Source organism: Malaya genurostris, chromosome 2 (genome assembly GCF_030247185.1).
Source record: "Malaya genurostris strain Urasoe2022 chromosome 2, Malgen_1.1, whole genome shotgun sequence".
Classification (NCBI taxonomy): domain Eukaryota; kingdom Metazoa; phylum Arthropoda; class Insecta; order Diptera; family Culicidae; genus Malaya; species Malaya genurostris.
Window position 1 is genome coordinate 323,904,159 of NC_080571.1, and position 27,981 is coordinate 323,932,139.

Genomic DNA, 27,981 nt, shown 5'->3' on the forward strand with positions numbered 1-27,981 from the left:
CCATTCACCGTCGTCATAGTCAACGTCGTCATCGATTACCGACTCCTCACTTCAAATTCCTTTCCTTTCCTTTCACTTCAAAAAAAGGCCAACAACGAGTCGACAAGTGTAATAAAGTAATAATAACTAAAATTGAATCAATAAAATGCAACTTCTGTACACCAGAAGGGTCCGCCGATTCTGTCCGCATTGGGTGTCACTTGGCAAAGGGAGAAAAAAAACCATGTAATCTAGCTGCGGACACGTGTTCCCTCAGTACTTACTCGGAAAGCGCGAAAACAAACATTTACCCTCACAACATCAATGCGAGAAGGCAATCTCGAAACTCGGGGACGAACCGAACGCGTTGATCCAGATCAAATAACATGCAGTCCGAGCATCCGAAGGGCAGAATACGCTCCCGGCAAGAAGGTTCCGCAACTCAACACAGACGGGCAACGGTAGTAGATATCCGGATTTAATCGACTGTGAAGGGTTGCTCGGTGTTATCGGGTAGCAAACATACGACTGTTTTCCAACCAACCAACCAGCCAACCAGAGCAGAGCAGACGGGAAAAAGAATGATTCGGCTTTCACGAGCGGGTTGAGATTTAATAAATCAACGTTCGATACGCCCTTCAACACGGAGTTTTCTTTTTTTTTCAGCGATTTGTCAGGAAATTCCATAGGAGTTTGTTCTGACGAAAAAAACGGCGTTTGTTTCGGTTGAAAGCCTAACTTCGCAAGGTGGAATCAGGTTTCTTGAAGAATGTATCGATTCTGGTGATTTTATAGGGCGATGGTAATAAAGCGTGATCTGATTCTCGAATGAATAATGTTATGCACGAGTTTGGGAATTTCAATTGTAATGCAAAAATACCCAAACATCGATTTATGTTAAAATGTTCAAACCAAGGGTGGAAATAAGTAAATTTCTTGATTCACAGTGAATAAAAATAGTCAGTATTACCTTTTCATATCACGTATTTATTATAGATATTTCGAAGATAAATTTTGGTTTTACTTAGAATTTAAAAATGTCTTCCTCGTTATCAGTATCACTGTCTAATTCGGAATGCACATTTCAACAAAGTTATGCTCGTTTTAATGCTATTCTGTGTTCATTAAACAGGTTTGAAGTTCAATTGACTGTCACTTACGGTTCCGATGTATTTGAAATTTTTTCACCAATACCGTCGTGGTGGAGTAATATAATCAATATAAACAGCTAATAATATTCATATTTCATACATGCTGCGATAAATAATAATTATAATGATAAGAAACAACACGTCCAATCACAAAGCGAGCTATGCAGATGATTATTATTACCCCATTTAGCGTGAATATCGCACACAAAAGTAACAGGAGTGCAGGACTTTGCTACACCAATTCAAACGCACCATTCAAACGGTGCGCTAAATGCTGCGCTCCCGTTAATTCTATGAATCAAATTCATTTCAAATAGCGTTTTATTGGGTTAATCTTATCTAAATTTACACGAACATCATCATCAGCATCAACCTGCTGGAAGTAATACAAAGTCTTTTGTTGCTATAATCACTATTTCGTGTGGTATATTTTTCTACTAATTTCTACTAATTAAGAATTGCTTTTGAGCAGTGAAAACTATTTTTCCCCACTCTGGTGATAAGGACTTTAAAAGGAGAATTCCTGAAAGTTATAAATTGACAAATTTTCCCCAATTTGAGCACCTCATTGATAAAAATCATTGATGTACGTGCTCCTATAATATTCCTTATCACCATTCACTAAACTTCCAAAAAAACAAAATTGGCACTTCCTGTAGGAATACTGTTGTCAATAATTTTCATATTTATCAGGATCAACGACTTTAGATGTATATCAATCGGTACTCATGTCTGATCTTGCTCATATTTTCTTCCACAATGCTCAAAGCTAATCGAATCGTCCAGTAATTTCATCCTACAAGAATCACTGATAATAGTAGTTCAAAATCACTACCGATTTTGTGTGACGGAAGATCAGTTTTGATTTTTATCAATGTGATTCAAAGATCACTTATCAACTGATCTTAAAAAGATTAGTTCAGGAGTGATCTTTATTGGGAAAGATCACAAGCGATCATCTTCGCTAGTGATTAAGATTTGATGATTTTTTTATCTTGATATTTTTAGCCCTGATTCAAGAGTATCTTCGAAGTGAACAGTTTCACTGCCTGTAAAGTTCAAGAATTCTACTGCAGGATCTTTACAATTGTTACACAATTTTTTAATTCACGGTATTCGGTTTTATGAATCACAATCGGAAATTTTGATTCACATTTTCGTGCTCAAAATGGGCTTATTTCCACCTCTGGTTCAGGTTACCACGTTAGATGGAAATGGATGCTCCTTTCCCCCAAGAAAAAGGGTGACAACGAGATCGAATAAAAAAAAATATCATCGCAAACAAAAATACGGCTCAATCGGCCAAATAAAACTTGTGCGCGAAAAGGCCTAAAAATTAAAAAGAAAAACTCTTTCCTACTTTATTATACGAGTCGATTAAAATATTCTAATTTCTTAGCATTGCATCTTAAACTATTCAGTGCATAGCAGTTCATGTTGAACCGCTGAACAGCCCTAGTGTTTACACATTGGAAGTAACGAATTTCACGAATCGGTGGATGAAATCTACGCAGTTGCGACATATTCTACGAATAGTTAGGATTAAACTATCAACAGATTCATTTTAGAAAATCAGTTACATTTCCGTGAGTCAATTCAACTGAACCCTTACACACAATTTATCAGCTTTAGGAATACTTTTAAATAATGGTTTGGATCAGGTTAAGAAGAACAGATATTCATTACTTTGTCAGTATATGTCTGTGTTTACCATATTCGAGAAAAAAGCTCTTTTATGTATTCCCTTCCATAAAAGCGAACTATTGAATTTGCAGTTTTTCACCCTGTAATTTTAAAACCAGAAGTCGAATCCAGCTTAGCTAAGTTGGTAGAGCATCTCCACGGTAAGCAGAAGCCTATGGGTTCGAATCCTGTCTCTGTCGATTTTTATTCGTAAATTTTCATTTTTTCACTATTTCATTCAACTGTCTTTACTATCGATCAGATTCTCGATGGAAGTGAAAAGATATAGATTGTTAAAAAGATACAGGATGTGAGAGTCAACAAAAAGAAAATTCGATAAATGTGACAGTTTTCATTTGATAAAAACCGAAAATGCAGTGGTTAAAAACGCGTCAAAGAGACACCTCGCGTCGAAACATCCACCAGAAACTAAATATCGATCATAAATTAGTTTTAAACCCGACAAATGACCTAAAACTAGCTTTCAACCGAAATAACCTAATAATAATATTAACTTTATATAAGTATTGACGGCTTTCTCAGTCCCAAATCACTAGGCAAACGATTTAATTCTTAAATTGCCCGACGTTTCGGCCGTTTTTGATGACCTTTTTCAAGGGAAACTATACAGTTGTGTAGACGGACTCAACACTATCTACGCAGGCATTTTACACACAATCAAAGCTACCACTAGCCGCCGAAAAAGAGTCACAACAGAGAGCAAAATGATTGTGGATCACGTTTCTCACTAAGCACACAAGCAACACCAGTTTGATGACCAAATTTCTACTGACCGTTGTGAAGCAAGTGTACACCCAGAGAGTCTGTGACTGTTATCGACTACAAAATGCAAATATCCGCGAAGCAATTAAAGCCGTTTAAAATTGTTGAACTTCTTACCGTTGGCAATCAACGTACTCGACAAAAACGAATTGACTAAAGTGAGTTTAAAGTATGTTTGCAGAATCTTGTATTTTTGTAACTTTTTGTACCTAGTTTCTGACAATAATAAAAACACAACTTTACAGTTTCCCTTGAAAAAGGCCATCAAAAACGGTCGAAACGTCGGCCAATTTAAGAATTAAATCGTTTTCCAAGTGGTTTGGGACTGAGAAAGCCGTCAATACTTATATAAACTCATGTCCTAGTCGTTACAACCATCATAAACAATAATAACAGTTTTAAACCATTTTTCCATATCTGGATTCAAAAAGAAACTAGAAGTTTGGATTTCACACCAATTAACATAAATATTATGTATCGAAGCCTTGGCCAAACGGAACGCATCGACGCATTTTTTTAACTACTGGTAACAGAATATGAAAAATGGGTCACATATGGCAACACTGTGCAAAAACGATAGTGGTCAAAACGCGGTGAAGCAACTCACACTGTGACGAAATTAGGGCTACCAGCTAGAATGGTTCTGGTGTAATTATTTTATTATGAATCGCTTTTATATGTCGAAACACTGAAATCGGATTTCTACTGTCAATAGCTGAACCATGTAAAGTACAGAAACATTCAGGATTGGACAAAAGAAGAGGTTTCGTGTTCCATCAGGACAACACCAGGTCACACGACTTCTATGAAAACCCGTCAGAAACTGCGGGAGCTTGGTTGGTAAGATGTAAAAATCAATCACTAAAATTTTTCGTCAATCAAAATCAAGACTTCTCTGATAGAGCATTATGAAGCTACCCTTAAAATGAAAACAAATTATAGAATAAAAGAGCACCTTTTTGGCTAAAATCATACAATTCGAATCATGTAGAATGAGGATCAAGGGGAACGTGCCATTTGAGCCAATTTGTTCTGATTCCTGAACCTGATGTCAACAATCAAAGGACCTTTTCATCAATCAACGAGAAATGATTTCAGATTTTTTTTAATCGACTTTCAAATGTTGGTCGATGTCTGAAATCTGACTAAGCTCTACCTTGAATATATTAGAACATTACTCACAATCATTACGGTTTCAGAATTTATAAACACTGACGTCATGACTATTAAATTATTATTATTATTAATATCATTTATTTATACCCCGCTTTAAACTCTTCGGTCGCCTGCCGGGTGATGACTATTAAAGTTAATTTATTCAGAAACGTATTAAGTTTCTCTGAAGCAATTGCACTAGTTTCTAACGAACTTCTGCCCAGCATATGAAAAATTCAGTCCCTTGAATGAAGAATACAGGCAGGATGCATTCAATTGAGCCCCTCTGGCTGGAAGTCCTCCATATTCAGTGATAAACAATAAAATATTTCTTAAGGGCTGAGGCCAGTAGGTCGCGTAAAACCACGTGGCTTGCTGTGCGTATTACATTTCTCTCCAGGCTCTCTCGCAAATGTGCAAAATGACTCTCGATGTGGCCGGGTGGCCAAGAACGTTTTGATATTTTCGGTTACAAGTTTGACTACATCACATAAAATCCAATAAAGCTACCGCTTGTTTGGCAGCCTTTTTATTTCTCTCTCATGTTTCGTTACGTTACCAGAAAACTGGAGCAGAAAACAATGGCGCCGCCATAGAAATCGACTTACCTTCACAAAAATAACATTCACTTCATTTTTATCGCGACAACATTGTCAGTTGGGTTTTTTGATATTCGTCACCGTTTCTGAGAAAATCAGATTTGAAGCGTGAAAAAAAACACTCTGGCCTCAGTCCTTAAGGGGTTACACCACTGTAGAAAAAAAAGAAGGACTTTTTGGGGAATTATTTTGGGATCCATAAATGGAGTAATCCGAATTTTGTATAAAGCACTTTTTGATATGTATATTTAAGTCCCAAAAAATGATCAGTTTTAAAAATTGAAAAACAAAATGGCAGCTTGGCGGCATTTCCGCGAAAGTGCGGCATTTTGACAGCCGGAAACATAAGTCAAGTAAATCTTGACCAATCGATTCAAAAAATTTTACAGAATATTCTCGATAGTTATCTCCACAGAGGTACGTAGGGGTTTTTGAAAATTGTGATAATAATTATTCAAAGTATTTTTCGCTTACATGTCGTTTGTTCTGCGCGCACTAGTCTCTGTCTGTACTGCTCTGTAAATCAGAATTGAGATGCAGAACAAACCCAACCTTCGCCAGCTCTGCTCACAACAACCTCCAACCGGCGCACGTGCGGAGACAAATCTTGTTTTTTCTGTGGTCGTAAAAAAACACCGTTATCGACCGAAAAGTAATGCTTTGGCCTTCAGCCGATCGATCGATAAGAATCTTCCCCAGGATTGCAAGCAGCACGCAGTGAGTCAATAAATCCGGCAGTCCGATGAAACCTTCTGATCTACTTACATACACACTTTGCTGGACTGGGAGTTTGTTTTTCGTCCCGCGTCACCTTGCTTCTCTCGGGGGCTTTCACCTGGAATTCGGTTCGGAGCTTCGGACAAGGGGACCAGTTGAGATGGTAGGTGTTGATTTATTGCTTATTGATTTCCGATCGCTCTCTCCGTGACTTGGTTCTGGAAAGTTTAGCTAGAGCCATTTTTATTGAAAATTAATGATCCATTCCATGCTATTTATTGGCTTTTTTTCGTTTGCGATTGCACCAGGTCTCTAATTAATCGCCAACAGGTTCTACGAGGACAGGCAGAAAATTGTTTGCTCCAGCATTCGGTTCGGTATGTTGGCTTTCCATTGGTGGAAAAGGTCGCGCTTAATCGATAATCATAGCTGAAATCCTTTCAAAAGCCAATAAAAGAAGGTCGTAAAAAAGTTATTTTTTATTGACAATCGGTTGATATATTCTCTATCGGAAAGGTCACATATAAATCGGTACTTGAGGCCTACCGGAAAAAAGGTTGATAGGAAGGGAAAAAGCATTGCGTTTTGTTTTTTTGTTCGCATACTGCGTGCCTTAGGACTAGAACCATAAAACATGATTCAAATATCTGAACCGTCGCATAGTTTACGATCGTCAGGCAAGAAGAAAGTTTACGCAATTTGCCAATCAATCGGACAGGTTCGATGTCTCTATGTACGTAAGTACGTAGTTAGGCTCGTTACCGGCATTGCCGTATGTTGTTCGATAACTGCGCACAACACGAGTGCCGTTTGCGTCGCCCACATTTCAACGTGTTTCGATGAGTTACGGTACATGGAAGCATGAAATCGAATCCGTCGTTGTCATGCCAGTTGTTGTTGTTGTTGTTGTTGCAAGGTTGTCGCTTGTATCAAAATAAACCGATAAATTCGAAAGTCGAATGCAGTGGTTCGGAAGTGAATTATTTATTGATACAATCGCATACTTCCGTTTCTTTAGAGTTGAGTAAGCATAACAATCAGTATATATTGTTAGTGACCGTTAAACTCTAGCTTATTATATAGGATTGGTAAAATTATTAAACTATTAAACGATTACTACCGGGCATTTAGTGGCTGTTCAGATATACGAAGATGCGTAAAAATTGTTATGGAATAAATTTTAATCATTTTATTCATCAAGCTTATTGATATTGATATTCCATTTTATTTTTCGTGTTCAGCTGTGTATGTGCGGACTCTGGCCTGGGAGGATTCATACCACTAAACATTCCACGGTTCTGAACACTGATAACAGTCTGCGAAGTTTGATGAATAATTCCTTGAAAAAAGGCGGGTGGGTAATGTCAAAGACATAACTGGATGTCGTGAATACGAAAACAACTGACATGTTCCTTAACACTACCGAATATCAATTAGTTCATCAATTGTATGTATTATGCAAGCATTCCCTTTTAACACATTTTTCGCAAAAACAAAGAAGGCTTCACTTGATCTCGATTGCTGTGAATTTCACACAGCGAAAAGTGCACGAATCTAATCAAACAGTTCTAGATTTGCACTAAACTGAGGTTTTTTACCTTTGATTTGCGAAGAAGCAATAGTAATAATTCTTTAGGAAACTTTTAGAGCCATTAATACAACTGATTTTGTGTGATGCTCCCCACCGTTGTCCTCTTTTCGTTGTTTTTTCACCAATGCAAACGACTAGCAGCTGTGACGTAATCGCTCTTGTCGGAAGCGAAACTATCTTTGCAAACATCTGCTCGCGGTGGCGATGGAATCCAAACCGATCCAATTTTTGTTACGAGGTTTCTTTTTACGTGATTTCGTTTGTAGCTTTTTCACTAATGAGCGGTCCTAATGGCTATATAAATAGAAGCATATAGAATTTTAGTGTCGATTATTTCATTTTGGATTTGCATTTCATTGAAAGAAACTATCAGGATTTGTTCTACAGCAGCCGATATTTTGTTCTCTTCCTCAGAACGCGTTCTGATTGGCTGGTGTTGACATGGGTCAAATAAGACAGGTTTTTCAATAGTGTACTATTGAAATACTTCAATGATGTTGCTATACACGGTTAACATAAGTTGAAAAATTTCGATTAGATTATATAAATCCTTTCACGGATCACTGAGCTATAAGCTTTCAAAATACGGGAAAGGCAAACGCGTCTTATGAATTATCCTCTTTGATACTCGTTTATAAAAAACATTTCAGGAAAGTTTAATTTTGAGATTATGTCACACAACACAAAATTTTATAATAAAATTGTGATCATATTTCCGATGGCATGTAGCAAAAATTATGTTGATTCGTTAGATACAACAAGAGATATTCACGATCAAAAACTTATCACTCTCTCTTAGGGGGTAGATTTTTAAAAGGCGCCCCATAGTAAAGTAAGTCGTATTTACGACAAAACATTTGCATTGCCAAAATACTTTTTGCCTTTTAGAATTGCTGGAAAACCGACTTTCGGTCGGAGTCTCGGAGAGTGTCCGCTTAATTTTCTCGGAGATGACAGAACCGATTTCAATAAATTTAGGCTCATTCGAAAGCTACTATTGATCATATCAAATAACTACGATTTCTGGTTCCGGAAATGTAACGATACAAGTGACGCAACCGACAAAACGCGTTGTGTTTTACCGCTCATTTTTTTCCAGAGCAGGCTGAACCGATTTCAACAGACTTAGACCCGTTTGGAAGCTTTTATTGGATTATTGATCAAATTCATAGACCAAACTACGATCACTTCTGATTCCGGAGATATAATGGCATAAGTGACATAATCAACAATCTCTCAATTTTTCCAACAATGTTAGGCTCGTTCGGATACTACTGGAAATGGTTCATTATACACGTTTGAGGCTTGAGTGGTTGTGACTAAAGATTACGGGGATATAATGGTATAAATAACGTAAACGACCCAACTCATTGCCGCTCTATTGTCTCCGATATGGATAAACCGAAATCAATAATTTTAGGCTCGTTCCAGACAAAAATTGGGTTGTGGCTCGAGTTCGAAGATCATTTGGTTAACTTCAAGTTTTGGATATATATAATCGTATAAGTGACGTAATCGACAAATCGTTCTGTTCTATCCGCATAATCATTTCCGATTGTGACCTATGATCACGTTCAAATGTATAATTACTGATACACTTGGTTTGAGAAATGTTGCCGAATATGTGATGTGAATGCTGAATTATGCTTTTGATAACTACTTGAATCAATCAGATTGAATAGGTATCAACAATGAGCCCAAATTCGTGTAAAAAATTATCTTAATAAAAAAAAAATGAAAAAAATGTTTTAATGAGACTGTGTCGATAACAAGGGAACGGTATTATTACACCACTAGGTGGATTAAGAACAGGTTTTTTCTTTCCCAATTTATTGGAAGTATTATAAAATTCGAGGTATTTACTGAATGATGAGAGTTATTAGAACGGGAGCGGGTAATTTTGCCGAAAGCCGTTTCGCTGAATAGGTCGTTTCGCCGAAAAGGTCATTTCATCGAAAGGGTTATTTCACCGAAAGGGCTATTTCGCTGAAAGGGTCATTTCACCGAAAAGTAATTTTGAATACAAAACATAATGTATTAACTGTAAACGGCATCCTGCGAAATGACCTTGGTCTATTAGAATTGCCCAGGTAGAAAAATAGATCCGATACCGTTTCTTATTTTCTGCCTTGCTTTGGTCGTTGTTATGTTACAACATTATTTTCATGGAGCTAAATTTTGAGATTTTGTTAATTCTTACCGAAAAGCAAACCAATAAAACCCCACAGTTTAGAGTATATAATATTTTATTTTTCTTATTTAAAAGATATTTTTTTTCAGGCCTATTTGCGTACAAGCTTTACGTGGCCGATTGAGCCGATTTTTTAAATAATTTTTTTTTTTTTTGAGTTGGATCTCGTTGTCACCCTTTTTCTAGGGGAAGAGGAGCTTCCATTTCCCTTATGCGAGGATTGAGAGGCACTTCGTTCGTGGTTCGTCTCGTCATCCATTGCAGCATCGATGGTATTGTTGTCGATTTCCGTCTTCTTTTCGTTGCTAGTTGCTGTAGATGCACCTTGTTGTACATTGATTGCAGTTGCTGGTTGGTTGGAGGGTAAGTTGTTAACTGCAGCTTTAGGAGATACTGATGGTTTCGCTGAGGGGGATGCTTCATTGTTGTTGGTGGCTGTCACAGGTGTGCTGGGGTTGCTTGGGGTTGGTGTGAAGGAAGCACCGTTGTCCTTTGGTGTAGTTGTCTCCTTGTCCAGTTTATCACATGACTTACCGTAGTGAACAGCTTTTTGGCAATATTGACATGTGGCCATCTGATTGTCATAAGTAACAAGTGATTTGCACGGAATTCTTGTATCTTGACCGAAAATCACATAAGTAGGTATAGCCTTCTTCAAGTGTATGCGTAATAAACGTACGCCATTTAGAATACCGGGGAAAAAAATTTTCCACTTTTCTTTTTCAATAGAGAGAATCTCTTCGTATTGGGACATAGTTTTGCTTATATATGAATCGGTGACGCTTGAGGGAAGATCATGCACACGCACTTCTATAGAACTATCTTCCATATATACTGGAATGTTGCACTTAATGTTCTCGTGCTCCACATAGTGCACATTGTTATTGTCTTTTGCGAATTGAATTGCATCCAACTCTTTATAAAAACTGGATATAAATAACATTATTTGTCTTATTGCATTGAAGTAAATGCACACGTTTAATGTCAAGATGCATTTGCTCCTTAAGCAAACCTTCAAGTTCTCGTATCGAAGGTCGAATTTTGCACTGCCTGAAGTCAACAACAATTGTATTCTTTCGTGTCGGCAGTAGCTTTTGTTCGTTTGGTTCACTCATTTTGAGGTCGTTCACTACAAAATACTGTACTTGGTTTCTTCTGTCCCGAACGTAAGCGGTTTTGTTTTATCGACTGACTTGGATGAGATGTGAAAGCGAACTGAGTACATAATTGTCGGTTGTCTTCTCTTGATGACGGGGCAAAAAAAGCCATGGTGCGAATATGGTTACTCACAATTTTTCGAATACTAAATGTTACATCTCATAGGCTAAGCCTTCTGGACGTGGACCCGAGCATTAGCTGCAATTGGTTTAAGTTTATTTGACATGCCATCCACTCAGTTGAGCCTTCAGTAGTCGGTGAGTTTGAAACTTGTTGTCGGCAACGGTAGAGTAAAACATGAACGAAGATTCTGAACCGTGGAACGATTTGATCAAATTCTGCGTTTGCTGGGATAAATTACTCAATAATTAGTGTAACAAACAGAGCTCGCCCGGATTGTGACTGGAAGTGACAGCCTTTTCACATGCGTTAATCGCTGTCGCTTTAGCGCACAATGCTTGAATCAAATTAAGAACGAAACGCGTTTTTTATTTATTTAAATTTTTATCTTAACTGAAAAACAATCACATTTTATGTCACATATTTTTCTCATATTTTTTGCCTTTTTCATATAGAATGGCTATGCAATCGCTGTGAAAACTATCTTTTCCAACGAGGACCAGAGGACTGTAATCAGCCTTCCAAAGTTAGCTTGCTTATACATTTGGTACAGCTTGAGATTCATGCGGTTGTGCTATGTTTCATTCTCTACTTTACCACGTTTATTGAGCGTATAATTTTTCTCTCAAGCTCATCGAGTACTGGAACATATGAGCTTTGAGTTAATTCTCTGTTTGCTGATAAATTCGTTAAAAAGTTTCTCATTTGGCAAGCAATTTTCAGTTGCATTCAACCATTGCATTGATAACTTTTGGTAAATTTGGCTACCTGCCACCACAGTTGAGAGTTACTTCGGTTGTACCGTGGTAACATTTCATCGAAAAGAACCTCACCCCAAATGCCTTCCATTTCTTCTGGGAAACAAAATTTTCCATTATGTTTAATTCGAGAGTTAGACTAATTATACAAGCGTCTACAAGCCAAAACATTCATCCTCATCCGTTCACTGTTATCAACTAAGTACCTTCTTTTTTCTGCCGATGTGCTGTGGTACACCGCACACTCACACACACACACACACACACACACACACACACACACACACACACACACACACACACACACACACACACACACACACACACACACACACATAGACCAATGCAAACACATGGCGCTCCCCCAGCCAACGACGAACCCCGGAAATCTCGGCTTACCCAATAAAAAGCAACACAACACTCAGAGAAAGTGCTCAATTATCGATAATCCCATCGAAAAACAGATTGTTGGTAATTTTCAACTCCACTTGAACCAACATCAGTCCGAAGGGTGCCAAACATTTAATAAAAATTAAACACTTCCTTCCTTCCAGCTTGCGCAAAAAAAGGGGGAAAACGGAAACCCAGCATCAACAAGAGCAACGTGGCGGTGTGGGGTTTTGGCATCCCTCTTCGGCAATCAACATGAATGGGCAGAAAATGTATTCCAGACTTCACACACATTTCAAAGGAAGCACTTTCAGGTCATCATCACCAGAAGCCGGAGATGGAAGAAAATTGAAAATCATTGCTGTTTTGGTTTTATGGGGTTGCCGGAGGGGTGTTGGAACCCGAACCCCGCCACTGTGCCAGAGTGTGTTTCAGAAAGATAAACTAAATTCAGTTGCTCTGATGGTTGGTGGGTGTTGGTTTTGTGTGTATGTTGGCAAAGTGTTTTCGTTCCACCCTCCGGATTTGTTTCGATTGCCATCTGAGGGTATCACACCAACCCTCGGTGTAGGAGCAAGTTCATGAATATTATTTCATTACAATGATGTTCCGGCTATTACGAAGATTGGCTTGATCTGTAAAATTAATTGACTGTTTCGGGAAAACGATTGACAACTGCCTTCACATAGGAACGTGTTTGGAAGACTTTTTTTTTGAGGATGCGAAAACAATACAATCGTTGCTCATTATGCATTGAAGGTGTTTGTAGTGACTTTTAGAGAATTGATTCCTGTTTCTGTGGTTTGAGAATCGAACAGTTTCTACGATTGGAGTATTACCAACTACCAAAAGCTCGAAGATGTCCCGTTTAGGTCAAATTTTTACAATCCTTCCTTTTGCAAACCAAGAAAACTATTGTAATCGCTTAATACCGAAATATAAGCCGCCGTAGTTTCGGACTAGTTACCATAGACGTGTTTGGCCAGGCGTTGGACTGATGGAAAACGACACCTCCATTGTTGAAAATTTCTCTTCTCATTCTAGTACTTCCAAATACACAGTAGAACCATCATACCCGTTAGTCCTGATTTGGTCACCATTTGAGTTGCTTCACCGCGCTTTGCTTAAAGCAAGAAGTCACGTATGCATAACGTCACAGTATGCATTACTATTTATGCAACCTATCTGAGTTCGATTCCCAACCCCGCACATAATAATTACTCTTTTAGCGTGATTAGTGGAATGGAGAAATTATTCCATTAAATTTCAATATATTAATAATGTCACAGAATACTAACAGATTCTGAACTAATACACCGATAAAGGTTGCAAAAAGCTAGTATCATAGTATTTCGAAACTTTAGTGGCAAAAAAGTAAAGGCATTTTCAATATAGTAGAATTACATGGAATTGATTTTATTTTAAAGCAATCTGAAACTGTATGAACATCAATCTAAATTTGTTGAATGATTGTTTACAGAATAACGATGACTACAGCCATCAACGAAAAACATATGCTATATTTAAAGTACTAGATTTACACGATCAGTTTATTACGAAATATTACTAAACGAACTGTTTATAAAGATGATATCACGCTTAGATTTTACCATCGGCTTCGACCTTACCCCGAATTCATGCAATGATACAAAAATTCAAAACATTATATCTGAATGCTTTTCAAGCAGTACAATTCCACAAGGAAGCACTTCAACGCCTAATATTTTCTTGATGTTTGAGAAAGACGTTGATTTTGTCTAGAAACGAGCCCAAGTAGCAAACATTTTTCTAGCATTGGTTTTCTTCACTCTTATCGTAACGATTGTGCGATTGACAAAGCGCAGTTTGCTTGTATGATGTGTAACAAGTTTCTTGTTAGATATGTTTCATAGCAGTAATATTTGTAAAGCAGAAACCGAAAATGAAACTGCTCAAATAAACTTATTGTAGAATCAGCTAAATAAACCGATGTGGAACTTAATCCGTTTAGGTTTTTGTCTTGGTTTCACAAGCAGTAATATGAATGATTTTCACATTTGTTACAAAAACCTGTAAAATCATTTGTCAAACATATCTGACATGAATAACAGTTCCGTAGCAATTGTGAAACATGCCAATTTTAACAAGTTTGAATTGCTACTTGGGAGGTGAAAAGTTTGCAACAATTTAAAAACTATTTCTCATGTCTTGGAAAGGAACTAGTTGTCACGTACTGCCGGATCTCACTGATAAAAAAGAACCGGAATTTTTCTTTTAAAATTCCCGCGCTTGTCCAATCGGTAAACTTTTATTCTCTTAACGTTGGCAACACTTTTATACACATTCTGTCAAATTTTGACGCATATCGTACGATTAGTTTTTGTTTGGCGTCTATACAAAGAAGTTGAAAAATTTTCGTGTGGCGATTTTTATAATGGATGAAAATTTAGAACAACGTGCGTGCATCAAATTTTGTGTTGCAAATGGATTTAAGTGGATCGTGTCTAGGAAAAACACAGGCATACGAGTGGTATAAACGCTTCAAAGGTGGTCGTACAAGCTTGGATCATGATGAGATCCCTGGCCGCCCAACAACATCTGTTACTGAAGAAAACATTGAATCGGCGAAGCAAATCGTATTGCAAAATCGTTCTGTGCCGATTAGAGCGATTGCTGTGTTGTTGGGCATCTCTTATGGATCAGCCGAACACATTTTAACTGATGTTTTGGGTTTGAAACGCGTCGCTTCTCGGCTTGTGCCAAAAAAGCTGAATTTCATTCAAAAACAGCGTCGTGTTGATGTAGCCCGCATTCATCGAATGCATCATAACTGGTGATGAGGTGTGGATGTATGAATATGACGTCGAAACCGCACAACAATCGACCGAATGGCGCTTCGAAGGCGAGCCGTTGTTCTAAATATTCATCCATTATAAAAATCGCCACACGAAAATTTTTTGATCATAAGGTATATAAAAATGGATGTAAGTTTGTATGTTTGTAACGCCATAACTTCGTACTTCTTGCATTTCAGAGATTGTTTAAGAAGTATTATTATAGGGGAGGGAGCGTAGCAAGTGTCATAGACAAGGGAGGGTCATGGAAAAATGTATACGACTTGAAAAAATCGATACGTCCTAAAGACCATAGAAACATTTTGCATAACTTAGATATTACTTTAAGGGGGGTGGATGTAGCAAGTGCCTTCAAAAAGAGGGGTGTAATGTTTAAAACGGCATAAGTTCGAAACTACTGAACGGATTGCCACCAAACTTGGCACAGATACTTCTTGCTCTTCTGAAAAGGTCATAAGGATATTTTGATAGGGGAGGTAGCGTAGTAAGTGTTCTTAGTAGGGGGGGCATGAAAAAATTTGTCCAATTTGACGAGAATCGATACTTTTTAAGACCGTAGAAACATTTTGCATATATTAGATATGATTGTATGAGGGATGGATGTAGCACGTGCCTTTTAAAAGGGGGGTGTAATGTTTGTACTGGCATAACTCCGGAATTACTGAACGGATCGCTATCAAACTTGGCAAATGTACTTCTTACTCTTCAGAGATGGTCATAAGCGTGTTTTATGGGGGGAGCGAGCGTATCAAGTGTCATTAACAAGGAGGGGTCATGAAAAAATATATATAACTTGACGATGGATGGCACTAAGAGAAGTGATCCCACGGTAGATGTCGATGTTGTTCCTCTTGTCTCCTTTTTCGTACACACATTCCCTTGAAGATTTTCTGATAACATATATTAACGAGTCGTGGCTCGTGGGTTTCAAAAAAAATATATTTTTATTCACATTAACTCTTAACTCATTACAAACGTCTTACTTCTACGCGTACACGAACTGTACTCCTCAACTGAAATCAATTAACTGACTCTCCTAAGCCCGATCATGGCTTTACCTGCGCTAACCTATTCTGCTGATGCACGCGTCTCATCGATATCCTGCTGATGTGGCGGTGGACTTCCGTTCTTCTTCCAGGGATCGTCGCTCGTCGTTGCTATGGTCGATCTGTCTAGTCAGCGTTTCTTGCTGTAGGCACCCGTGTGTTTCTGGTGTTGTTACTAATGAAGTTCTGTTGGGTCAGCAGTTATTATGGACGGGATCATTGTAACTATATATTCCTTATCAGAAGATTTCCAGATAACAGGAAACACTCCAGTCATGAGTGACAGTTTCTGACATAGAGGTACTATAATACCACCAGAGCAACTCTTCGAAATATTCTGCCAGGATACCGTCGGATCCTATAGAGTACGAAGACTTCATTTTTTCGACTGCTGTTCGTACAGAATTAGCGCTTGTGTTGAAATAATCAATTTTAGTAATAATTTCTTTTGATTACACCAGGTAACGACGTTTCATGCATTTCTGAGACATTTGACATAAAAAAAAATCTGTAGTTTGCGGTTTCTTCACGCGGATTTCCCAAGTTATGTGTTTTATTTTTGCACCGCACGTATCTCCCGCGTCGAAAAAGACCTGTGTACGCAAAATAAGAAAATACAGGTTGTGTACAAGACACGACCGATCACGAATGTAATCAATACACATGTTTCTGAACTTCGTTAAATGCATTCACTGATATTTCGGTAAAATGCTTCACTTTGCCGATTATAAGGGAAAAACACCCAACACGGGGCTCAAAGCGTCCTCGAGACAAAACTTTGGGGGATATGCGAAAATATAACCCAATGCATGAAATAATTCAATAAATCAAAGTAAGTTTATTTTTTGAACAATATCGTATATGCCTCATTAAATATTGAACATTTTTGTAAGCCAAAAATCAATATATATTTTTATTTTCATATTTCAAGCTCGACTCAAGGTGGTCGCATCTGGAAACGCCGCTTTTTTATGCTACATGTTTTCAGGTAGAGGTTTTAAGCACTACTGGCAACAAATTTGTAAGCCTCCTTTAAGTGTTAATAAAATGAATTTTTGATCCTGAATGGCGTGTTTATAATGTTGAGAAATTACAAACAAAATTAGTTGACTAGATTTTAAAATACTGATGATTCGGTAATTTATTTTTTTCATTTTTTCGTTTTGTTGGATTGCCGAATATTCAGTGAACGTTTCACTGAGCAAACAGTAAATCTTATGCTGACGATTTCGGTAATATTTGACGTTTGTCAAATTTGAGGGTGCCGAGACGCTCAGTAATTTTATTTTTGCCGAGATGATTGCTGATTACTCGGCTGTGCAAATCTCGGCATTTTTTTGCCGAGACTCAGCTAAAAAATTTAAGTGTGTATAACAATAAGAATTGAATATTTTGGAACATTTCAGCAATCGTAGAGTGGCTCAATATGAAAAGGGAATTTTTTACTCTTGCAAATTCGATGTTTAATAAACTGGTTAGTCAATAGCAAAGAAAATTGAGTAATTTCAGATATTTTCAACGAGCGTATTTAAATGTGATGTTCTATTGATTGTTGAATCAATAGTAGATCAACTTGGATAATTTTAGACATTTTCAGAGAGCGTAGAGTGGCGCAATTTGAAAATTTGGATTTTTTTAGTAATTCGAGAATTTATTAAAATTGGTAATTATCTGCCACCCTCTTTATTTAAAAAAATTGTAAAAATTTTGACTAATACCAATTCGATGGTTTGTTGATTGTTGGATCAATGGCAGTTCGAATTGAATAATTTTGGGCATTTTCGGGGAGTGTAGGATGGCGCAATATGAAAACTTGTAAATATTTTGACTTTTGCTGATAAAATGTTTCATTTAATAGTGAATTATTAACAATTACAAATTTCTCATTTTTGAGATTTTCAGGGACCATAGGATGGTTCTATCTGTATAATTGTAAAGTTGTCTAATGTCAATTCGATACTCTATTGATTGATGAATTAATAGCAGTTCAAATAAGATGATTTTCATGATGATGATAAGAACATTTTCAGCGCTCGTAGGGGGGTTTAATATAAAAATATGAAAATATTTTGATTTTTGGTATTTTAATGTTCAATAGATGAGCGAATCAGTAGTAGGTAGAATTGGATGGTTTTGGACGTTTCTAGCGAGCGAGCGACGTTTGTTTTGTTTTTTTTTGTTTAAATAACTATTTACAATTCCATGCCAGCGGTAAAGCGGGAATCGCATCAAAACTAAATTCAATTTCAGTTGCAGAGCAAAGCAATAGCGCGTTAAAAATTACAATCAAAATCACAGGCACTTCGACGATTTGCATGTTTAAATCCGATGGTTCACCACCACTTCTATTTATATATTAATCAATACAGCATCCGATTTGGCAAAATAGTCCCCAATTTCTCATATAAAGCTGCCTTACCACCGAACAAAATGCTTAAAATTCTAATATTCCAATTGCTATCTATTAAACATTGTATTAGCAAAAGGTAAAGTATTCAAAAATTTTTAATTAAGCCATTCCACGCCCACAAGAAATGTATAAAATTATCCTATTCGAATTTAATTCATTCACCAATCAATAAAGCATCGTATCTGCAAATTCAAATACTAACATTTTTCAAATAGGACCACACTACACTCGCTGTAAATTGGAAATCCTATTGGAACTGCTATTGATTTACCAATTAATAGGACATTGAATGGACATTAGCCAAAAATTATAAAATTTTTTAAATAGCACCACCCTACGCTCGTCGAAAATGTCCAAAATTATCAAATTTACATTGCTCTTGATTCACTATTAAATGCAAATTTTCATATTGCACCACCCTACGTTCGATGAAAATGTAAAAAATTATCCAATTCGAAATGCTATTGTTTCCGGAATCAACAGACCATCGAATAAATCTAAGATTCAATTTTTGTCGATTTTTCCAATAGAACAACCCTACAGTCGCTTAAAATGTCCAAAATTGTTGAATTTTAATTGCTTTTGAATTAATATTTAATAAAACATCAAAGTAAAGACCGAAATTAGCATTTTGGCGAAAAAATTAGTTGATTTTCTGATTTTAGTTAGTTATTTTTTGAAACAACTAAAAAAATCTTACTTTTGCTAATTTAGATTTTTTAATTCTAATTTTCTTAATAATAATAAAATATTTGTTGAAATGGCTATTTTTTTAGTTGAATTCACCAATTAAATGTGCTGTCATTTCTTAGCTAAGGCACGCTTCATATTCATTCAACTAATTTTTTAGTTGAATTAGAGAAATAAAACGTTGTTTTCAACCAACATAAATGGTTGAATTGGTTTCTGCAATTAGCAGCTATATGGCGCTCGTTAACACCGTAATGACTACTAGCCACTAGATGGCACACTACTACCGAAAAAAATTTCAGTCGCGGTTATCTTTTCTATATTTCCAGGTATAAATACGATGTATTTATACTGTATTGTATTGGAGAAAAAGACATAAGCGAAACATAAACTTCTTTTTGAAAAATTTTACTTCTAAATCGCTGTTTTCTTCATTCGACTTCGCGAAATCGACTCTCTCACTGAAAACTTTCAGCACTCGGAAAACAAAAACCGAATACAAGTAGTACACCGGACGGCGTAGCCCGGAATGAGAAGATACAAAAAAAACATAATTTGACGTGTACAATTAGAGTGCAACATTCGAAACTCACTTCACTGTTCCGCGTGAAAACATTATTACGCACAATCGTTTTAACTGCGCACAAATTCTGAATAAATACACTTTCCACTAACAGTTTACGTTGTTTTTACATATCGGTTTAGAAAATTATATAGGGATATATCGTAACACATGCGAAAAACATCTAAACAATTTGCGAGCAGTTTCAACAAGACTGTCCCTTTTTGCTTTTTAATGGATTGTTTTGCTTTGACACTGCTGTCCTTCAGTAATGACGGTGATAGATGAATAGAATCAAAGTTTCTGATTTTAATAACGAAATTAGTTGTCAATGAGAATTTCGTGTTGGATTGAAATATTGCTGGTTTGTGTCCAGAATATTCGCCAACTAAACACTTTCTCTAAAAATAAGAGTTTTTTTCAGCACAGTAAATTCTAAATTTTAACTAATTTTATAGTTATTTTGGAAATTTTGTTGTTTAAATCCACTAATTCAAAAACAGTAATACGAATTAGGCGCAGAGCTAATTTCGGTCGTTCCGTGTGAAAACGTAAAAAATTATCGAATTCGAACTGCTATTTATTCACTAATCAATAGAGCATCGAAATGAGATTAGTCAAAAAAATTTCTTTTTTCCATATACAGGCACCCTACGCTCGTTGTAAATGCCCAAAATTACTCAATTTTAATTGCTATTGACTCACCAATTTAGTCAATATCGAATTTGCAAATGTTAAAATATTTTCAATTTATCATATTGAGCCACCCTACGCTCGCTGGAAATGTACAAAATTACCATACTCTGCTAAGCTACCCAAAAAATGAAACGTTCAGCCGCAGCTGACAAAGTTCGGTTCATCCAAAGCAACAGCCTATAGTACTCGAATCGGATGTTCATGAACATACTAGTAACGATAGGCTCACAAACTAAAGCATCGGTTCATTCACCATCAGCATCGCTTCTTGGTTCGGCGATGCTTGCTCGAACGATGGTATCGGCAAATTTATACTCGCGATGGTGGTTCGCTTTTTGGTTCGGAACGAACACGTTTTGCGTGTTCGGGATCGATGCTTTACCACCACTGCTCAGAAGATCCATTTGCTAATGCACACAAGAAACCCGATCACCATATCGTAACTAAACTATTTCTCATTTTGCCTTTCTCATATAGAAAGGTTATGCAATCACTGTGAAAACCGACTTTTGAACCGAAGCCCGGAGGGCCGAGTGTCATATACCATTCGACTCAGTTCGTAAAAAGTTTTCTAAATCGATCTCAAATCTTCTTCAATTGATAGTTTTTATCAGTAGACGGTCAAACAAACTGATTTCGATTATTCTTTTAAGAATCGAAGAAAATTATTTTGAAGAATACCCCAGTATTATATATGATAGTATGATTGATATGAGAAAGGCATCATTACACCACTAGGAGGATTAAAATGGTTTTTTTTATACTTGTTGGAGAATTTTGATGTTTTAACAAACAACGAGAACAGACTTATATCAGCACTTGTCACGAAAACATTTTTTCGTTATAAACTTGTGAAGGCATGGTGACCATGAACTCTTCTTATCGTACCGCACCGAGTGCAATTTGGATCGATACTAAATACAGCAAAGCGAACAATTGACTATTCATCGAGCAGATGACAAAGCGAATATTTCTCCCGTTTGCTCTACATGAAGACAGGAGTTGACTAAACAAAAAAAAATGTGAAAGAGCCTATATTTATAGATTCTATTTTGTTTGAAAATTCATACTGCGCCTCCCTACACCGACCGAAGCAGAACTACTACTGAATAAAATGGCTGGTGTGAAGCAACGATCAAAACTATCAGCCGTGTTAGAAGAATCAAGAGGATGACACCATTATGGCATGCTGTGATTGACCTAAATTATATAAACCCATTAACAATTATATAAATCCATCATCAAATCATTAAGTTATAAGTGTTCAAAATTATGACTGAAAAAGGTTAAGTGGCTAGCTTTACATTTTTTTTATTGTGAGGCATTTTTAATGCCAAAAATGCTATATAATAGAGATAAGAAATTAGAAAGACGTAATAAACCTTGAGCGAAAACAAAGAATTCTTCTTTTCGCTAAAAAGTCATGAGTAATTTTTTTTTTGCCAAAGCAATCATTAATTGACGAGTCTTTCCATGATCGCACTTCCCAATCTTAATTGCAACCAAACATGGATCTAGCATGCAAATTCCACTAAAAATATCCTTCTCATACATTGGTAGCAAAGCAGTCTTCTCCGTACGGTTCTGACGCAAAGTTCAAATTAAAATTTTACAAATTGCTCACATACTCATCATGTCAACTAGACAAGCAATGCAAACGGCAGAATGGTCCCATAAATATAAATGCTCAATTACATACAACAACCGACCAGCAACCGTGTAGGGACGAGTAAACCGAGAGCTGGCAACCGTTTGCGCACTTGTTCCGAGCATATCAGAGTTGACACGGAACGAAAACAATTGAATGATTTAAAAGTGTTAAATTTAGACCGGGACCGCTAACAATGGGATCCTTTTTGCCATTCAAACAACAAGTGGCTCGTCTGGGTGCAATTCAGTTCAGTTCCAGAACGGATAGGACGACAGTGGTCGGAATGAATGGACTGCTGGGCAGAGGGATTGAAAGGACAGTACCTATAGGAAACAGAAACAGCGACATGAAGGATTTAATTAAATTTAACTCCATGACAGTTTGTTAAGATGTGACGTTGAAATGAACGAGCGAGTTTTCGGTGAGTTTGCTTCTGGTGTTCGAATCAAGCGAAGAATGAATGCAAACCATCACCAGTCAGACTGAGGCAGGGAGGCACACTGGAAAACATGTTCTCCGCTTCCCCATCCCCGATGAACAATGTCTAGACGAGGGGATGGCAGTGCGGATTGCAACTAGAACGTGAATAAATTTTCACTTCGCGAAAAGCTGATCCTTCCCCAGTCGATACGGAGCCGGGGGGAAAGCGAACATGACATTTATTTAGTTGAAATTACATTTTCCACTGAGACATGATTGAGAAAATTCGTCGAGCTGTCAGTTGGAAAGGTGTTGAATGCTTGTTGGCACGAACGCGACCCAGGCAAATTAGGATGATAATTAGTTGGCAAACAATGTCTTATTAGGATCGTTACAAAGTCTTATTAAACCAAGACGAACAGTTTTTTTTTTGTTTTTATCGAAACAAACAACTTTTTCACCAGAATGGATATGAAACGAAACAAATCAGCAACACGGAGAATTACGGAAACGTGACTGTTATGCTTCATTCAAAACAATTTGCCAACGCAACTGACATCCAGATCCTGTGACACATCAATCAGCCTCAAGTGCTGTTATTTATAAGCAAGACAAAAAACGAACTTGCCTTAACGAATATAAATCGAGAAATATGAGCTATTCCGTATGAAACGGTGTTTCGAACGAGGATATAAATTGAACAAGAAACTGCGACTTATCATGCTGAGATTTCTTGACACCATTTGTGCTAGAGCGAATAGACATTGTCGGTTTCTGCCAGTCGGTATAGAAAAGACATGCCTTTCCGACAATTGATATACGGTACGTTCTTTTTACTGTTCTGGAGAAGGAATTTTGATATTTGTTTGTCCATTGAACATACATTTGTTTTGGTCGTAAACTTCAAAGTAAAATAAATAACCGTTATTTGACATGTGTTCGGCAATTTATTTATTTAGTAGTTTGAGGTGAAGTCAACATCATTAGCTTTTTAGTTATTAGAGGTAAAACCGACCAAAAAGAGAAATGAATAAAATTACACCTAAAACATGCTTTTTTGACCCAAAAAACACTCATAGGAAAAATGCGTGCCAGGATTCTTATGCTTTCCGTGCATTCCATTTTCGCCACTCTGAGCTGTTTGCTACACAGTTTCTGAACAGAATCAAGTTGGCAGCAAAGTACATCGAACGCAGTTCCCGAGTAAAGTAACATCAAAATGAGAAAAAAATGAAATCTGAATATGATAGCAACATCTGATTGAAATCCTAATATGATATCGACTCATCAAATTTTCAATTAATATCACATTATGTTATCGATACGCTGTTTAAAGGCAAAAGTTTTGTGAAACTCAAAAAATCAAAATATTAAAATCAACAACTTAGTGAATCCATTGAAATTGAGCCAATTTCAAATGGCAACACAAAAATACAAAGTTAAGTTTCAATGGAAGAATTATTCCTTCAATCCTATGTTGTCTTTTACAGAAATGCTTTGACATCCTGCCGAGATCCTGTAGTTGACCGCAACCATAACTGCGAAGAAACGATTTTTTTCAACATTTTTTCAACTTTTACGCAAATAATGCTCCTTCTTTTTAACCACGAGAATATTGGTGTCAAACCACACGTCTGGAAGGCATTAGATGAATTGGCGACCATCGGTACCACGTTTGTCTGAAGCAGGTCAATCTGAATAGTGGCTTTGGCATTCCCATCTCGCTGATCGTCTGCCGTAGAAGAAGCTTATTTCTGAATTTGATATAAGAAATATATTTGACGTCATCTATTTCCTTCTAGATACGTTAAGTGTCCGATCCTGTAACAATTTTTGCGTTCAGTTTAAAAAACAATGTTTCGATATTTGTAATCATACGACGTCGCGAAGTTCACTCCAAAATTTTTAGACCATTATTTTCAGTGCATCCAGAAATCGGGGACCTGAATGGCGAAAATAATCTACTCGCCAAACCCGTTCTGAAAATACCCATAACTTTATATCCAACAGTATGGTAAAATTCATTGTTTACGAATTTCGAACATCGAACATGTCTCAGATTTCGAACATTGAATGTCTCAGATTCAGAAGAAAAAATATGTTTAATTTGTATATTCCAACAGACCGAAAACCAAATCGACCACGTTTTGATCGACGGAAAATTTTTCTCGGACATCAACAATGTTCGCACCTACCGCAGTGCGAATATAGATTCGGACCACTACTTAGTTGCTGTATGCATGCGCTCAAAACTTTCGACGGTGGCTACCCAACGTCGAAACCGAACGTCGCGGTTTAACATCGCGCGGCTCCGGGATACTGGAGTAGCCCAAGATTACGCGCAGCAGTTGGCAGTGGCACTACCAACGGAAGAGCAGCTTGGTGCAGCTACTCTTGAAGATGGCTGGAGAGACATCCGTTCTGCCATAGGTAGCACTGCATCAGCAATGCTAGGTACGGCGGCCCCGAACGTGAGGAACGACTGGTTCGACGACGAATGTGAACAGTTAGTGGCCGAGAAGAATGCAGCTTGGGCGAGCAAGCTGCAACACCGGACGAGAGCAAACGAGGAGCGATACAGACAGGCACGGAACAGACTAAACTCGGTATCCCGTAGAAAAAAGCGCCAACAGGAAGACCGAGATCGCGAAGCGATGGAACAGCTGTTCCGTGCTAATGACACAAGGAAGTTCTACGAGAAGGTGAACCGTTCGCGCAGAGGCCATGTGCCACAGGCCGATATGTGCAAGGACACCAACGGGGATCTTCTCACGAACGACTGTGAGGTGATCGAGAGGTGGCGGCAGTATTTCGACGAGCACCTCAATGGCGATGTGGCGGAATACGAAAGTAGCGGCGCGGTAACGAACTTGGGAACGCGTGCGGAGGACGATAGACTGCCGGTCCCAGACCTCCAAGAAGTGGAGGAGGTGGTAAGCCGGTTGAAAAATAATAAGGCCGCTGGCGTTGACCAACTACCAAGCAAGCTACTAAAACACGGTGGTAATGCACTAGTGAAAGCACTGCACTGGGTCGTTACCAAGATCTGGGAGGACGAGATTTTACCGGAGGAATGGATGGAAGGAATCGTGTGTCCCATCTACAAAAAGGGCGATAAGCTGGATTGCTGCAATTACCGCGCGATAACTCTGCTGAACGCCGCCTACAAGGTACTCTCCCAAATCTTATGCCGTCGACTTTCACCGATTGCAAACGAATTCGTGGGACAATATCAGGCAGGATTTATGGGCGAACTACCACGGACCAAGTGTTCGCCATCCGCCAGGTGTTGCAAAAGTGCCGCGAATACAATGTGCCCACACATCACTTATTAATCGATTTCAAATCAGCCCACGACACAATCGATCGAGAACAGCTATGGAAAATCATGCACGACTACGGATTTCCGGACAAACTGATACGATTGGTCAAGGCTACGATGGATCGAGTGATGTGCGTTGTTCGAGTATCGGGGATAAACTCGAGTCCCTTCGAAACTCGCAGAGGGCTACGGCAAGGTGATGGCCTTTCGTGTCTGCTATTCAACATTGCTTTGGAGGGTGTGATAAGAAGAGCGAGGATAGACACGAGTGGCACGATTTTCAGAAAGTCCGTCCAGCTACTTGGTTTCGCTGATGATATTGATATTATAGCACGCAACTTTGAGAAGATGGAAGATACGTACATCGGACTAAAAGCTGAGGCCAAGCGGATCGGACTAGACATCAATGTGTCAAAGACAAAGTACATGAAAGGCAGGGGCTCGAGAGAAGATAACGTCAGCCACCCATTACGAGTTCTGATTGGTGGTGATGAAATCGAAATGGTCGACGAGTTCGTGTATTTGGGCTCACTGGTGACTGCCGATAATGACACCAGCAGAGAAATTCAGAGACGCATATTGTCAGGAAATCGTGCTTACTTTGGACTGCGCAGGACGCTTCGATAGAGCAAAATTCGCCGTCGTACGAAGTTAACTATCTACAAAACGCTGATTAGACCGGTTATCCTCTACGGGCACGCTTGCGGAGGATCAACGCGCACTAGGTGTTTTGCTTGCGGAGGATCAACGCGCACTAGGTGTTTTTGAACGGAAGGTGTTGCGAACCATCTTCGGCGGAGTGCGGATGGAAGACGGTACGTGGAGAAGGCGAATGAACCATGAACTGCACCAGTTGCTGGGAGGACCAACCCTCGTCCAAACGGCCAAGGTCGGGCGGTTACGGTGGGCCGGGCATGTTGTTAGAATGTCGGAGAACAACCCGGTTAAAATGATCCTCGACAATGATCCGACCGGTATAAGAAGAAGAGGCGCACAGCGGGCAAGATGGATCGATCAAATTGAGGACGACCTGCGGACCCTTCGCAGCTACCGAGGCTGGCGACGAACAGCAATGAACCGAGTTGAATGGAGACGCCTCCTGTATACAGCAGAGACCCGCGTGGTCTACGACTGAAAGAGTAGTAGAGTAGTTGTATATTCCTAAGTAGTCCACAAACTGTGTCGAAGACACTCTTCAAAACAATTCTCATTCCTAGTTATAAATGCTTAGAACTACATATACTCACTAACGCTAGATACTATGAGAAGTATTTTATCAATAATCTAATAGATCTTGGAACTTTAATACACTTTTCTGAAGAAACCGTCTAACTAAATCTTCATAATTTTGAGTCACAGGACTAATTCTGCATCAAATGATCGTAAATTATAAGTCTACACAAGAACTAAAAATTTACTGAAGAGATTCTGGTTCTATTTGTGGTCAGAAGCGAGATAATCGTTCATTGTCCCAATTAGTCGAAAAATCAAATGATCTGGGATATGTACCTTATTGCCGGATTCCTAATTCACGTTCCCTATGTTGCAGGAGACTTCACTGTAAAACGTTCGGTCTTCAGAGCCTCTAAATTCGTATTTCAAAGTGATTGCATGTGCGAGTTGGTGCGATCAAGTAGATAACTCAATTTAATGTTATAATGTTTGAATGCTACAGCTTTGGATATCAGAAGAACAAAAAGAACACTGTTATACTGTGCTCAAATAGCCACACTGTTATTCACTAAATCTCGACGTTTCATGCAATTTTAAGATTTTTTCATCAAAAAAAATTTTCAGTTTCGGAAATTTCATGTACTACCACCCCCTATGGTGCTTTTTCTAGATCGAAAATTTTCAAACTTTAACCGCTGGGCAGCACCCCTACCCATGTCCGATTTAGCTCAAATTTTGCATGAGGACTTTTTTCGATATGCTTAAACTTCTGAACAATAGCGCTTTACGAAATTAGAGGTGATCCCAAAATATTGGCACCCTTATATACATTAGAGCGATAAAAAAAAGTGTTTTGTCGGTTACGGCACTTATACCATTATATCTCCGGAACCAAAAGTCAC

At 38.0% G+C, this 27,981-nt stretch overlaps 1 protein-coding gene across 1 annotated transcript in view; it reads right to left on the reverse strand.

Moving 5' to 3' along the window:
• The window catches only part of LOC131429323 (homeobox protein E60), a 77,277-nt gene that overhangs the window by 43,134 nt on the left and 6,162 nt on the right, over window positions 1-27,981 (reverse strand). The gene's annotated exons all lie outside the window — the stretch shown is intronic.